The sequence below is a fragment of the Aotus nancymaae genome, unplaced genomic scaffold, assembly GCF_030222135.1.
Source record: "Aotus nancymaae isolate 86718 unplaced genomic scaffold, 86718_ANA_hifiasm-v0.15.2.pri h1tg000022l_1, whole genome shotgun sequence".
Lineage (NCBI taxonomy): Eukaryota > Metazoa > Chordata > Mammalia > Primates > Aotidae > Aotus > Aotus nancymaae.
In genome coordinates, this window is record NW_026988435.1 from 20,036,820 (window position 1) to 20,051,801 (window position 14,982).

The 14,982-nt window shown below is 35.2% G+C and overlaps 1 protein-coding gene across 3 annotated transcripts in view; it reads right to left on the reverse strand.

Moving 5' to 3' along the window:
- NRIP1 (nuclear receptor interacting protein 1) overlaps window positions 1–14,982 on the reverse strand; it is a 104,148-nt gene that overhangs the window by 31,370 nt on the left and 57,796 nt on the right. Inside the window, exon 1 of one of the 3 annotated variants that reach the window (XM_064380045.1) lies at window positions 10,980–11,549. The exons of the other annotated variants lie outside the window; for them this stretch is intronic. The gene's annotated coding sequence lies outside the window, so the exon portion shown is untranslated. Of the gene's footprint in view, window positions 1–10,979; window positions 11,550–14,982 lie in introns of those variants that run through there. 3 annotated transcript variants of the gene reach the window in all.

Genomic DNA, 14,982 nt, shown 5'->3' on the forward strand with positions numbered 1-14,982 from the left:
AAAAAAATTTTCTATGTATTATTTTCTCTTTGTGCCTCACTCTATTCATTTAAAAACTGAAGGCTCAACAAGATCCTCTTTGAGATTCTACCGCATTTTCCTGGGCTTTAGTTATTTTCCTCCTCATTTTAAAGGCCTTTTTGAGCACATTCGTAATTCAGCTAAACATAATGACTCTTCCTTTCTTCCTCTGCTCTATCTTGTAGGCTGACGCTCCTTTCAGGCAGAAGCATGCATTTCCATTCTTGACAGAATAAGATGTCTTATTTCACCTCCCCTATTACCCACAAAAAGAAAGACTTGTAAGTGTCACTCCAGAATTTTTGCCATTGAGTTTTAAAAATTATCTTGGCCATAAAAAGGAAATAAAGTTATTTGAATAAATGATACCAAATTTTCCAAAAGTAAATAGAATAAAATAATGTACTCTTCTATAGAAAGGAAGAAATAAAAGGAAACAAGGTCACTGTTCCATTCATTTTCCCCACAATATTATTAACACTCAAGTACATGAAGAAGACTTGTCAAAAGACTTTTTAATATTAAACTGGAAGATGACTAAAAATATTGTCTATTTACATCCGAGAGGCCAAGAAACCTCATCCAGAATTAAAAAGGTGCTTTTCCTTTAAGCTTTTTTCTTTTTCCTGTTTCTCTGACTTAATGTTTTCTCCTCTATTCTAAACATTGTACACAGCCTAAAGAAACTCAATCTTGCTTTGTTGTGTATGCTTTGAGACAGGTCTCACTCTGCTGCCCAGGCTGGAGAGCAGCGGTGTGACCATGACTCACTGCAGCTTGAAACCTGGGCCCAAGCAATCCTCCCACCTCAGCCTCTGCAGTAGATGGGACTACGGTCGCATGCCAACATGCTTGGCTAATTTTACATTTTTTATTTTACTTTATTTTTGTAGAGACGGGGTCTTGAAATGTTGCCCAGTTTGGACTTTAATTCCTGGGCTCAAGTGATCCCCCCACCAGTCCTCCCAAAGTGCTGGGATTATAGGTGCATGCCACCAACCAGCATAGTCTACATTTGAAATAAACCACAGAAGGATATCACTTAAACAATGTAACTTACCAATTCAGTCTGAGTGAGTTTTGTGGTTTATAACATATTGATGAAAACAGTGAAGTGTCTATGTTATGTTTACATAAAAGAATGCTATTCAAGCTTTTAAAATAAAAAACTCAAACTATTCCCTCAGCCTCCAAAAAGTCTGACTATAAAGATGGGTTTGCTACAAAATAGTTAGCAAAACTGATTTACCAAGTAAGACATCCTTCCTCTCACTGCCCCTCAAAATAGGTATATGTAGGAATACTCTAGGAAGTGACACAAGTGGAAGAAAAAATATTCTTTCAATATGCTAAAAACATCTACAGTGTACTTAAAAAGTCCCTAAATTTGGCAATACATTTCTTCCAAATATGTTATTCAATAACATAAACATTATGAAGTAGAAGTGGCTGTCCCATATGTTCAGAAAAAAAGGGTTAAGTGGAATCCTAGCAAAGTGAAAGAACAAAATGGTAAGATTAAGACATACACATACATACATTAAAATCTAAATATTAGAACAACCAAAAAAAATTTACTGTGCATCTCTACTTTTAACTATATAATAAAAAATGGTCATTGGATAGCTGATACTTGTCAAATCTCAGCAAAATTATGAATGAGAAGGGATAGAAATGGTTAAACCTTAAAATATTTGTGAATATTCTTTAGATATCAAAAAAAGGTTGTTCAGAAAGGAACTTCTATAATTGCAAAGGGAAATCCTTGTATTTTCCATGGCTATATAGTTATACATTTGTGATATCAGTAATGAGTCTGGAGACGAAAGATGATCGCAAATAACCAACTAAAATTGACACTAGTAATGACAAAAAAATCAGGGCTCAGAAGCTTTCTGTACTTGACTTCATAAACTATTTTACTATATTGGTTACTCAGAGGACTAAATACCACTCCAATCCACAAGTTGTGAACCTCAACAATTTAAATGTAAGAGTTAGATTTTCCACAGTTCACTTCTGAAAGATCTTCATTTATACAACAATCCCTTCCATATTCATTTCTAAAAGACACCATGAGCCTTAAACAGTAACAGTGGGGCTCATCCATTTGCTACGTAACCCAGAGTTAAATGTGTCTGAGCCTCAGTTTAATATGTACAACATTGTATTTAATGGAGCAGTTGTGAAGATTAAAAATGACAACGTCAGCCTGGGCAATACAGCAAGACCCCATCTTTACAAAAATAAAAATAAAAAAATTAGCTGGTTGTGGTGGTGCACACCTGTAGTCCCAGCTTCTTGGGAGGCTAAAGCAGGAGGATTGCTTGATCCCAGGAAGTTGAGGCTGCAGTGAGACAAGATCATGCCATTATACTCCGGATTGGGCAACAGAGCAAGACCCTATCTCAAAAAAAAAAAAAAAGAAAAAAAGACAACGTATATACAACATCCAGTCCAACACAGGAGGTCCTCAAGAAATGTTAATTCAGCTTTTTTCTTCTTTGGATTACTTGTATCTGTAGTAGATATGATCATGATTTATATAATTATTTTAATATAATCTTATATTAATTAGGCAAAATCTATCCTTTCAAAAATCAAGCACTATAGTGGAAACTAAAGTAGGTAGTACTAGTTTGAAAATGTTTTGATACTCAAGTATCTTAAACAATTTTCTGCATAATATCACATACTAAGTATCTGGCATTTCTAATTCCTGACAGATTCTGACATCTACAGTTGGATCATGTATTTATATATTTTATGACTTGGTACTTTCAATCATATGACAGTGCTTAGTCACAATAAGTCTATTGATTCCTCCTCTATCTTACTGTTTATGAAATTATCCATTAAAGGCGAATTCCAAGATTCCGTTTTTTTTGAGGGGGCAGGGGACTGAGTCTTGCTCTATTGCCCAGGCCAGAGTGCAGTGGCGTGATCTCAACTCACTGCAACCTCTGCCTCCTGAGTTCAAGCGATTGTCCTGCCCCAGCCTCTCGAGTAGCTGGGATTACAGGCATGCACCACCATACCTGGCTAATTTTTGTATTTTTAGTAGAGACAGGGTTTCACCAAGTTGGCCAGGCTGGTCTCAAATGCCTGACCTCAACTGATCTGGCTGCCTCAGCCTCCCAGAGTGCTGGGATTACAGGCAAATCACAAAATCTTTATTCAATACAGAGAGATTTCTTGAGCACAATGTAATTTTTTTTCTTATTTTCCTTTAACTAGAGGAAATAAAACTATTAGCTTACTGAAAAGGATCAGCCTTCTGAGTGATATGACATAGATCAACTTTAATTTCACTAAAATCATAATTTTTAAAAAATAGACATTTTCATTGGAATTTCAAATGAACTTTGCTTCTTACAGTAAAAAACACTGCTGTCAACTGCAAATGACATACAACAGGGATTCTGTGAAGATATTTTGTTCCAAATATACTTAAAAGTGGACAGCACACTGAAGCTAAGAATACCAGCCTCAAAGTCAGGTGAATGGGCTTTGAATCTTAGGTTCAGGCAGCAACATTTCTGAGATTTTGGGGATAATATTACATATTTAACAAGGTTGTAAAAAAATTAAAGCACTTAACATTGTGTCTGCTATCCTCTAAGTACCCACAAGTGAAAGTATTCTATAGCAAACACATTTTATTTTTCTCTCTAAAGTAAAAACAAAAACCTATAAACTATACTCACCTGCCTTGTATTTTAAAAATCAGTACTATACAAAAAATCCAAAACCTTTTACCATCGCTGAGTAGTATAAGTAACAATAAAAGCCAAAGAGTAATAATTATTCTAATTTCAAACACATTAAATGATGGTTATTGCAAATATAGCTTCTGATCCAAATAAAACAAATGGAAAATGTAACTCACGTTCATGCAGACAGATACCCACATTCATACTACATAAAAGAAGAAAATAGATAAGCAGAAATCAGGAGACATATGTCAAAGATCTGAGTTTTAGCCTAGAGACAGTCATTTGCTACCAGTATTAACCCTGGCAGCTTGCATTTAATTACTTTAAGTCTCAATTTATTCATTCACAAAAGAGGGAGAAGGAGTCCTACCTCAGAAAATAGCTGAGAGGATTAGAGGCTGGACTGTATTAGGAGTTTTCTTAAATTTGGGATCCAAGGCCTTCTGAGAAATGTACATATGGGCCTATGGGATCTGAGATTGTCAATAGCTTCCAATAAATCACCAATTACATGAACTCCCAAATATTATGAAATGTAGGTTTGTCAAAACACTTCAAAATCTTTAAAGCTGTAAGTGATTTTAGAGTAATGTTAAACTTCCACAGATTACAGTGTTCTGGGAGGATGAGAGATTTAATTTTGTAAGAATTTTAATATTTCATAAATTTGGAAGGAAAAGAATTCTTATATATGTAAAACTAAACCACTGTCTATATCTATAGCCTAGGAAATTCTGTCAAGACTGAGAAACTCAATGGTGATTAAAGAGACTATTTTTAACATAAATTTGTCTGACAACTGTTGTGATAACCGTTAAGCTGTGTGTGTGTGTGTGTGTGTGTGTGTGTGTGTGTGTGTTACTGCACTCACTTCCTAACTGGCCCTCCTCCAATACATTTTCCACATTGCAGCCAATGCTCTTTGTAAAAGGTAAATCTCTTGGCTAAAAACTCATAATAGTTTTCTATTTCATTTACAAATAAAGTCTAAATTCCTTAATATGGTTTATAAGACTCTGCATCAACTGGCTCCAGTACATCAGGCAAACCTTATCTCACATCATTTTCCAGCCAGGTGATGTCCAACAGACATCATTACATTGATGGGAGCCATCAATGTAATTTTAAATTTTCTAGTAGCCATACTTTTTCGAAGTTGAAAAAAGGTAAAATTAATTTGAGTATATTTTATTTAACTCAACATACCATGGTATCAATATGAAATCACTTTAAAATTCTTAAGACACTTCACATTCCTTTTGTAGTACTAAGTTCTTCCTCCAAGTTGGTGTGTATTTTACACTTACAGACTACCACCATTCAGAAAAGCCACATGTGGCTTGTGGCTTATAGCTTCTTCACTGGACAGCACAGCTTTAGCTACACAGACTTCCTTAGATAATAGAATACTAACAGTGCTCTCTGGTCTTTGGGGCTTCTGTGCGTATGGTTCTCTCTTATGAGAAAGTTCTTTTGGCTTTCTTATGGCTGGCTCCTTTGCCTCCTTCCCCAAACACAGCTTACATATCATCCACTAAGATAAGTCTTTCACAATGACTTCAGGCAAACAGTCTCCCCGTGTATTCCCTAGCAGAGCACCTAGGAAATCACAGCGGTCTTAGAACTTCTCTCATTCTGTCATGTTTTTTGCTTGCTTTTCTTGCTTTTAAAATATTTGTTTATCTTCTGTCTTCTCCTGCTAGAATATAACTATTGTTCCATGAGAACAAGGACCACTTTTATTCTGTTCACCATGGGCATGTTTGAGATACTGAATTTTTGCTAAATATAATAAATGCATGTCATTACTCTTAGTTGCTCTCTGACCACTTCTACCATATCCAGAAACTGGGTGCATAATATACATGCAAGAAAATATATATATATATATATAATTATTTAAATTATAAACCAAATAAACATGCTTATAAGATATAACAATCTGAAAAATCTTTCTTATTTTCAAGTAAGGTGCTTTTATAAAGATCAACAATTAAAAGTACTATCCAATGAAAAAGTAAAACTTTACTTAAATCAAATCATAAGGCATTTTGAGTATTTCTCCTTGTCCTGCCTTCCTGAGAAAAGTATTGTGTTAATTGCTATTCACTCGGCATTCACATCTATAAAGTCAGATCACCCCCATCTCCTAAAGATCTACAAAAAAATCTTTAATTGCCAAAAAATTTTTATGATTAAAATAAGAAAAAAAAAAGTCAGGAAACTATGAGTGATATTTAAAGAAAGATAAAAGGTTTAGTTAAGATTTAAACAAATTAAATTTTACCTTATCTGCTCTTAACTCTCATTTTCCAAATCATTTATGATAATTCTAAACTGAAATTCATGACTCCTTCAGACATTTTACACTTTTAAGTGGAAAGGTGATCACTGACAATTATGCACAGTTTTTGATACATATTTTAATAAAGTCAGTATAAATAAAAATCACTTAACTGATCATGAAAAAGAATATCTACTTTGGGAGAGGGAAAAGTATGACTAAAATTACAGTCCCTTATCTAGGTTAAAATCTGAGAATAAATAATAGGTAAAAAATAAAAATAAATGGTTGGATACAGACTCCATATTAAGGTTACCATATTAAGGTTACCTAGTCAAGTCATCTGTTACTAACAGCATGATAAAAAAAAAATACGTCAGTAGAGGACATGGCCATCTTACACATAGACACGTAAAAACCCACAAAAATAATCATTATATATCTTATTTATATTATCCTTGAATTTATACACACACACACACATATAAATTGTATATACTCCAGGTATTATACATTTGTCTTTCCATTTAATCCTCATAACCTAAAGAGGAAGATACTATAATAATCCCTATTTTGCAGACGGGGAAACTGTGGTGTAAAGAGGTGAAATAATTTGCTTGCAAACTTTGCCCAACTGTTGAACTAAAGAACCAGGCCTGGAGATCTGTTTTCCAGTAATCGGAGGGAAAGGGTTAGAAACAGTGTGGCCACCATCCCTATGACTTGTAAGCTTAAAAACTTAATTTTGAGCATGAGACAGCCACGTCTCCAAACCACACTGCTACCATCTAGTAGTTTCTCCAGTATTTTTGTGTTTGGTCAATTTGGCTTTCTGACCATGTCTCTAGTTCCCTGTTCATTTCTCTACTGAAAATAAAACCAAGTCATGAATCTCAGCCCATGTGGATGAAGGCCTGACCTACCTATAGCTAAGTCTGTCAGCACTTTGAACTAGGCATGTGATTTCTGGATGGATCTTCTCAGTCTTTACCTTGAATATTCATCTGACACGTACTACTGGGACCTATCTGCAAACCTCAGCTCCACCCTCAGGAGTCTAATCTAACCATGAATAATCTGATTAGAATATTTCTTGAATTGTGGTAAGTCAGCATTTAATTATCGCTGAAGGAGGTAAGCACTGCCCCTTGGTGGTCCCCACATAACAAGAGTCTCAACTGGCTGCCTTTCTCTGTAAAGCCATGACTACCCTATTAAAGAAAACACTGCAACAGATATCAAATATCAACAGACTATATAATGTATTTGTGACTCTGCTACAGTTGACCTTGAACAACACTGGCTTGAACTGTGTAGGTCTACTTATAAGCAGATTTTCTCCCACCTCTGCCAATCCTGAGACAGCAAGACCAACTCCTTAGCCTACTTAATGTGAAGATGATGAGGATGAAATCTTTATTATGATTATTTCCACTTAGTAGTGATGAGTAAATATATTTTCTCTTTCTTGTGATTTTCTTCGTAACATTTTCTTTCCTCTAGCTAACTTTATTATAAGAATACAGCATATAATACACATAACATACAAAATACATGTTGATCAACTGTTTTAATGTTATCAGTGAGGCTTCTGGTCAACAGTAGCTATTAGTTAAGTTTTGAGGAAGTCAAAAGGCATATGCAAATTTTTTAACTGTGCAGGGGCTGGCACTCCTAATGCCCACATTGTTTAAGGGTCACCTGTATTCACAAACTTATTCCAGTATGGACTCTCTCAGAAAGAGAGAGAGGCGGGTTCTCTCTCTGTTGTCCAGGCTGGAGTGCAGTGATTCAATCACAGCTTGCCACAATCTAGATTTCTTGGGCTCAAGCAATCCTCCTGCCTCAACCTCCAAAGCAGCTGGTTAATTTTTTAATTTTTAGTAGAGATAGTGTCTTACTACGCTGCCCAGACTGGTCTTGGACTCCTTGGCTCAAGTAATCCTCCTACCTCGGCCTCCTAAACTGCTGGGATTACAGGGGTGAGCCACTGTGCCTGGCTACTGTAATTTTAAGTGAAATTTTCTTCTTAATTTTTAATATGTTTCTTTATAATACTAAATATGTTGTTACCCATTTTTTGCATAAAAGTCTACATTCTACTGAGTCTACATTCATAGTGAGCAACTGGCAATCGACAATTGTGTGTGTGTGTGTGTGTGTGTGTGTCTGTGTGTGTGTTTGCTTTGATTTATGTTCTATTTGGTTATAAAATTTACTGTGGCTACAGGTATAAAATTTGGCTAAAGTAAACATAATTGTTATTTCAGAAGCATAAAACTGAACAAAGAATTGATACCATGTTAAAAAAAAATCACTTTTTTAAAAGCCAGATGATTTGTGTTTTAGCCCTGGCTCAGGTCCTAAGCAGGTTTCTAACAGTGGATAAGTAGGAACTTGCCTAAAGCCCAGTGTTCTCATCAGTTAAATGAACTCTTTATACTAATTCCTAAGGTTCCTACTACTCGAGAACTCCAGTCCAAGCCTAGCTAACACTGGATACCCAATAATACTGCATGCTCATTTACTGAGCTTAGGGAAGTGTTACCCATATAAAGTTGTTCTCATGAATGTCTTCGATTTCATGGCTTAAATTAATAATAATAACATGTCAAATGTTTGTTTTCTCTATAGTTCAATGTACTTAGATATATCTGACTAAAATTAACAGGTAATTTTCTAGGATGTTTAAACTAATTTGTTGGTATTGGTTAATAAGCATAACGCACCAAAACTGACATGATGAAACTCTAAGAATTATATTTCACAGCTTAACAAAATTCAGCAACACAGTAGATCAGCATATGATGGAAAATAGAGGCACTTTGAGGTGAAGAAGAACTCTAAGCACACATTTGGAAGAAGTACACTTTAAGACTCAGTCACTTGAACTACTCTGACTGGGAAACAATTCCATAAACATAATTCAGAGGCTGGTTCTAAAACACTGAATTCTTGTTCCTTCAATACCTAGAATACTTTCAGAAGAGCAACTGATGTAAAAATTCACTACCATGAGCACTGCACAAACTGAAACCATAAATAGCCAAGAGAGAAGAAAGGAATGTATCGGGGTGGGTGGGAAGGGAGGGTGGTTGAGTATTCCTTATTCATGTGTTCAACAAATATTTATTAAGCAGTTGTTATGTGCCAGGTACATACAGTGGTAAGCATTGTGGCTACTTTGGTAAACAAAATATAGTCCTTTCCTGTTAAAACAATCTTACACTCCACCTAAATAAATAAATAAATAAGAAAGAAAAAGAAGGAAAATACCAATTTTTTCTACTTCGTATCCTCTTTTAACTTCCCCATCTTACTTGGCTAAGTATTAACCATATGTATACCATGTATTTCTTTTGAGAAAGTGAAAGATTCTAAAATCTTCAAAATTTGTAATTACGAAATTAAAAACTGTAAGTAAAAAGAGTTTAAGAACATGTTTTACTCTGAAAAATGAAATATTTGAATTTTTAGTTCTATAGTTTAGTTTTTACATTTTCTGATGTTTTTTCAGTAAGAGAAAAACCCAGAAAATTGGGTGTATAAAAATACATTATAAATAATTTTGATGCCTATATCCAATTGAAAATAAATTTAATAGTCTTAATTTTGTGAGGGAGTTTAAAAGTTCTTTGAAAACATACCCTTTATAGATAATATGACTTCAAATAGTTCATTTTAATCAATGTTTTATGTCAGAGAGTGATATATTTATTATTGACAGGTACTTAAAAATGCTTCTTCACTTGCTCATTTTCTATAAAAGTATCTGCAAGCCAGTCTAGACCAAAGTCTATATAGCCTCTGATTATACAGATCTGTATCGGAATGTCTTCAGGACATATAATTACTACACATAGAACAGTTATTCACACATTTAAATGGAAGTGAAATGTAATCTAAAAAATGTAAAGCAATACACTCGTCTCAAAAATACAAGAGCAAACAATAGAAAACAACTTTCATTTCATCAGTGTATTAGTATGAGACATTCTGCTTCCTCTCTCTCCTAAATCAAGTGTTCTGACTGTAATCGAAGGACCAGGATGGGGACAGAGGAGGGAAAAGGGCACCTGCAGTTCACATGTGGAAAGAGGCTTGGACAAGAGAAATTCCTTTTCTCCTCTCATAGTACAGATGTATACACAACTTAAAAAGTGCAGCTATGACCACATGTCAAGAATGCCTAAAAATGCCCAGGGGTCTAACATCAATCACAGATATTTCAATCACTTTATAAAATGTTAAAGCATTTACTCCTTTCATACTAAGTAATTCCAAATATCCCAAATTGTACACAAGTCTCTATCTGAATAACATTCACAGAATTAAAAGAAAAAACTATAAGAAATGTGCATATCCTTTTCTACAACAGAATCAAACGGTACAGTGTTTATGCAAATCAAACTAGCAAAAGAACAAAGTAAACAACACATTTCTTAATTTCCTTAATATAGTTTAAAGTGGCATAGTGGCCCCTTCTTTTCTTTTTTTAATGAAAATCTCTTTCCTATTCTCTGCACCATGTTATGTAGGACCTATAAGAGTATAATGTACTGAAGTATAATTTAAAATAATTTTCTAAACTATGTCCACAACCACCTCCATGACTGCTCCCATCTGATGGTTAAAATCTTACAGTATTAGCTTGAATTTCATCTCCGCCTGACATGTTTCAAGCAGGGAAGCAGATTAGTGCCTCAGAACACTTTATAAGGGTTTCATTATCAATCAGGTTTTGTTCCCAGTGACACTTGCAGCAAAATTATCTTATTCGAATGAACTCTCTTGGACTGAAGTAAACAAAGCTGTAGCCCATTGCTCTCACACACTCTCCATTCATTTATTTCCCTTTTCTTTACTTAGACTTATAGGAAGTGCCATAGAAAGAGTGCATGTTAAATATTCCTGGAGTGTCACAATATGTAATACAATAAAACAGATTACAGCCCTACCTTTCTTTCACAGCAGTGGTGCCAAGCACAGGTACACCGGAGCAATCAATTTGTTCTGCAGACAGTAAGGCTTTCATAGAATACTAATGTAAAATCTTTTTTCTTTCTCCTTTGCCTTGACTCCCCAATGCCCAGGTCCCGACCAATACAAGGAGGAGGGCGGTATGTCTTCTGCTGAGATAACCACAACTACTAATCAAGTATACGTGTACAAGGGCACAGGATTAAACCTCCACCAAGCTTGAGTCAGGGTTTGAGAGCAGCTAAATACATGCACAGCATGGTCAAAATTAAACACACACACACACACACACACACACGAGCACGCATACACACGTGCCATGAAAATACAGATGTGTCTACTTCAGTGAACTAATTCATCACACTTTACCACGCCTCATTTTTTTTATCTCAGGGGCATAAAATTACCTCCTGTTGAACTGAGGGCTTAGATCCAAACAGTGCCTAACAATTGTTTTTCCAGAAATGAGAATCATGATCAGTCCTCTTTGTATTCAACTGTTTACCATTTTTAAAACTAGGCATTTTTCTTAATTATACTATTTTTTACATGAATTTATCATTTCAGGTATTAACATAGGGTTAATAGGACTCAGCATGGATTCTTAAGAGTTTACACTTTAAAATATATTTTAATAGTTCAAGTCCACTTTCTCAAGAAAAGCATATGCATTGCCAGTAATAAGACATCCAAAAGATTTTCATGTATCTTGAAGTTTTTACATTATGAATAATCCCAAGCTATTTGAAAAATATTTTCAAGTCTCAAAAATTAGTTAAAAAGCACCTTTAACACTTTATAATTATGGAATGACAGTGGTATAGTTGATCTTATAAATCTAGAGTTCTGGTATTTTTTTCAATTAGACATTTTCACTTGGCTTATTTTTCTTTTATTCAAAATATGAAAAGGTATGTCAATCATTGAGTAGGGGAATGACAGAAGTTGTTAAATATTTTTTAACAACATATATTGCCACATTTTAATTTGCCTGCTTTAATTTTCAAATAACTATTGAAAAGTATTGGTAGTTAAGAGGCTGCAAACTAAGCAATAATTAAGAACAAAATACTCTAAATAACTAAAGAAACTTATTAGGAGGCATCCTAAGCAATTCTATTTTCATGTATACAATTGCTTTAACACTGCTAAGATACATGTGTCTCATTTTGCACTTTTTCAGTTTCTTAAAAAAAATTCAGCAGGAACAATTAAGAAATACTAGGGACTCAATGAAGTATTGTAATAATGTTTATTCGATACTGATGGATTTGTCCTTGACACACTGACCATGTCATCAGGCTACTGTCATGTGATATCATGTCATTTCTCCACCTGGCTCATAACCTTGTCCTCTAAATGACCTAAAGCTTCCCTCAAGTAGCAGGAGGCCCCTCCCCGCTGTCTCAGCAAGGTCGAATGGGTCAGCGTGTCCTCATCTATAATCCACCACCATTTGTCAGCAGGGAGGCTGGAGGAGGCAGGCTTGCTACAAGGGGAGAATGCCCAATTAGGCAGCTGTCACACAAAGCATAGGCTGCAAAATTATCCCCTGTCAAAAGAAAGAGCAGCTGCGGGTGCCAATTACAGCAACCTTTCAACCCTTTAGGTACTGGAAACTACACAGAAGTAAATGAAGAACAATTAGTGATAACAAATCGATGAATTAGGACAGTAAATTAGAAATTACTAGCAGGTGAGCTTGGGTCATACATGACATTTAGGGCACACCAGACTCCAGGCAAGGGCAGGACACAATGAATCACACTAACCATTCCTCACATACAGATTCTTCCCCCCCCAATATTTTCTTTTTTGCAAACTTGAAATCTTTAAAATACCTATACCTAAAAATATGTATCTTAATATCTATGCCCCTTCATTTCATGGACCCCAAAAATTGTTTCTCAAGGAGAAAAACCCTTTAGACTAATAAGTCTCATTCATTTGAACTTGTTTACACTGTCCATCATGTTATCCTTTTAAGTGTGGCCCACAAAATCCAAAGTATCAGTTTAAATAATCACACTTAAAATACTATCCATCTTCTAAAGTATTTGTCCTGATTCTACTTCAGTCAAAAAGCAACTGGGTATGAATTCTGAGAAAATGGTTTTGCTAATATCAAAAAGTTGAAGGTAACTTTCTCTACACAGTGTCTTTTTGTGGATAAAAAACTGCCATGTGTGCTTCTATACATAATATACATAAAGAAAATACCAAGCACAAAATTACTCTCTTAGATTGTTCTGCTCCAATCCTGCAGAGGTGATACGTATTAAGTCTCAAGCACAGAAAGCCAGTGCACTTGGACTTTGTCCAACTAATTTATTTGGTAGTTAACATTCGCAGGCAGCGAAGGAGGAACATGGGGAAACAAGCCTCACGAAGGGGAGCAGATCCAGTATGGCTACTGAGTGTTCATGGACATGGTTTCATTGTGCCTTAAAATGTCATGTATGTTCAGAAACAACTTTCTTAAAAGTCCGTTTTTAACTAAGATTACTTTTTGAATGATTATGTGCTGTTATTTCTAAGAGGCAGGGGTAAACTGCTCAACTAGACTTCTAAATCACAAATGGATAAAAGTGAGGAAGAGAGAAGGTGAGGCAATAAAGAAGCATTTTATTCACCCACCTCTAACACATTATAAATAAATCACAGTTGCCAGGGGAAAAAGTGTGTAATTCCTAGTTCCTAAGTCAAGCCATTTGATAATGTTTCCAGGAGATAGATGTCATAGGGAGAAAACTTCTCCATTAAAAGTTTATCTGATAATCTGATTTATAAATTACATTTCATCCTTTTAACACTGGGCATTTATAATTTCTCTTAAGTTTAGAATGCAACTGTCTAAAGTCAGACACGAGGAATTCAAAGCAATGACAAGAAGTAGACAGGAATGAAGGAGTTAATGCCTTTAGAATTCAGCTTCCATCATACATGGGTGACTATCTCTTTAAATAATTTAAATCCTCTCCATCAACTACAAAGCTGTTTTGAAGCCATTTAGCTTTGTTCTTTACATGTGTTCTAATTAAGAAATGACCTTGTCATCACACACACCAGAAATCCGGGATTATTTCCTACAGCAAAAATTCACAGAGCCCCCCCAAAAAAGAAAAAGGGGGGTAAAAAAGACTTCTTCCTCAGTTCCTCACTAAAGGAAGTTGTTGGTTGGCTGAACGCTGAAGCAGTTTCACCGCATAATTTTTGTTGTTGTTGAATGTCACAGGGCGGGTTAGTGTGACCTTGAGCTGCATCAGCAGCACAGCAAGGGTCGAGATGCCTGCAGGCGCCCTTGTACTGGATTTGCAAGACAAAAACCTTCAAACTGGCTGAAGGACATCTTAAATCTCTTCAAAGGTTTTCCGAACTAATCTGGGCTGCTCTTAGCAGGATCTGTGCCAGTGCGAGAAGCAAAATTAAAAACAAGGTCTTTGACAGGATGTTGTCTCTTCTTAACCCTTCCCAAGCAGAATAGAACAAACCACCAGCATTCTGGAGAGAGGGTTTACCTAGAAGCATTCTTTCATAACAAATTATGTAAGCAGACAATCACAAAGAATGGGGCAGCTATTAGTTCTCAAAAATAAACAACCCTTCCATTGTGCTTATTAAAGAATTCAGGTCGAATTCTTTCTTGACTATATTTCAGGGTAGTGAATGTAAAACTTAAAGCTCTATTTGTATCTTTTAGATTTGTAGCACAGTGATAGGTTAAGGCTAAAAAACATTTCCATCAACATTTATCTCTAGAATTTTCATTTTTAAAAAATATATGGTTTTAGTTGGTTAAGTCACAAACTCATGCATAATGCATATAGCGTACTAAAATTACAGGTAAGGAAAATTACACCACAGCATGTTTACCAAATTTCTTATTCCCAACATGATGAATACATTCTTAAGAGGGAAAAAAATATCACTCAAATAGTGAAAATGACACAAGTAAGACAAGGTAAAGTAATCTCAGTCTTC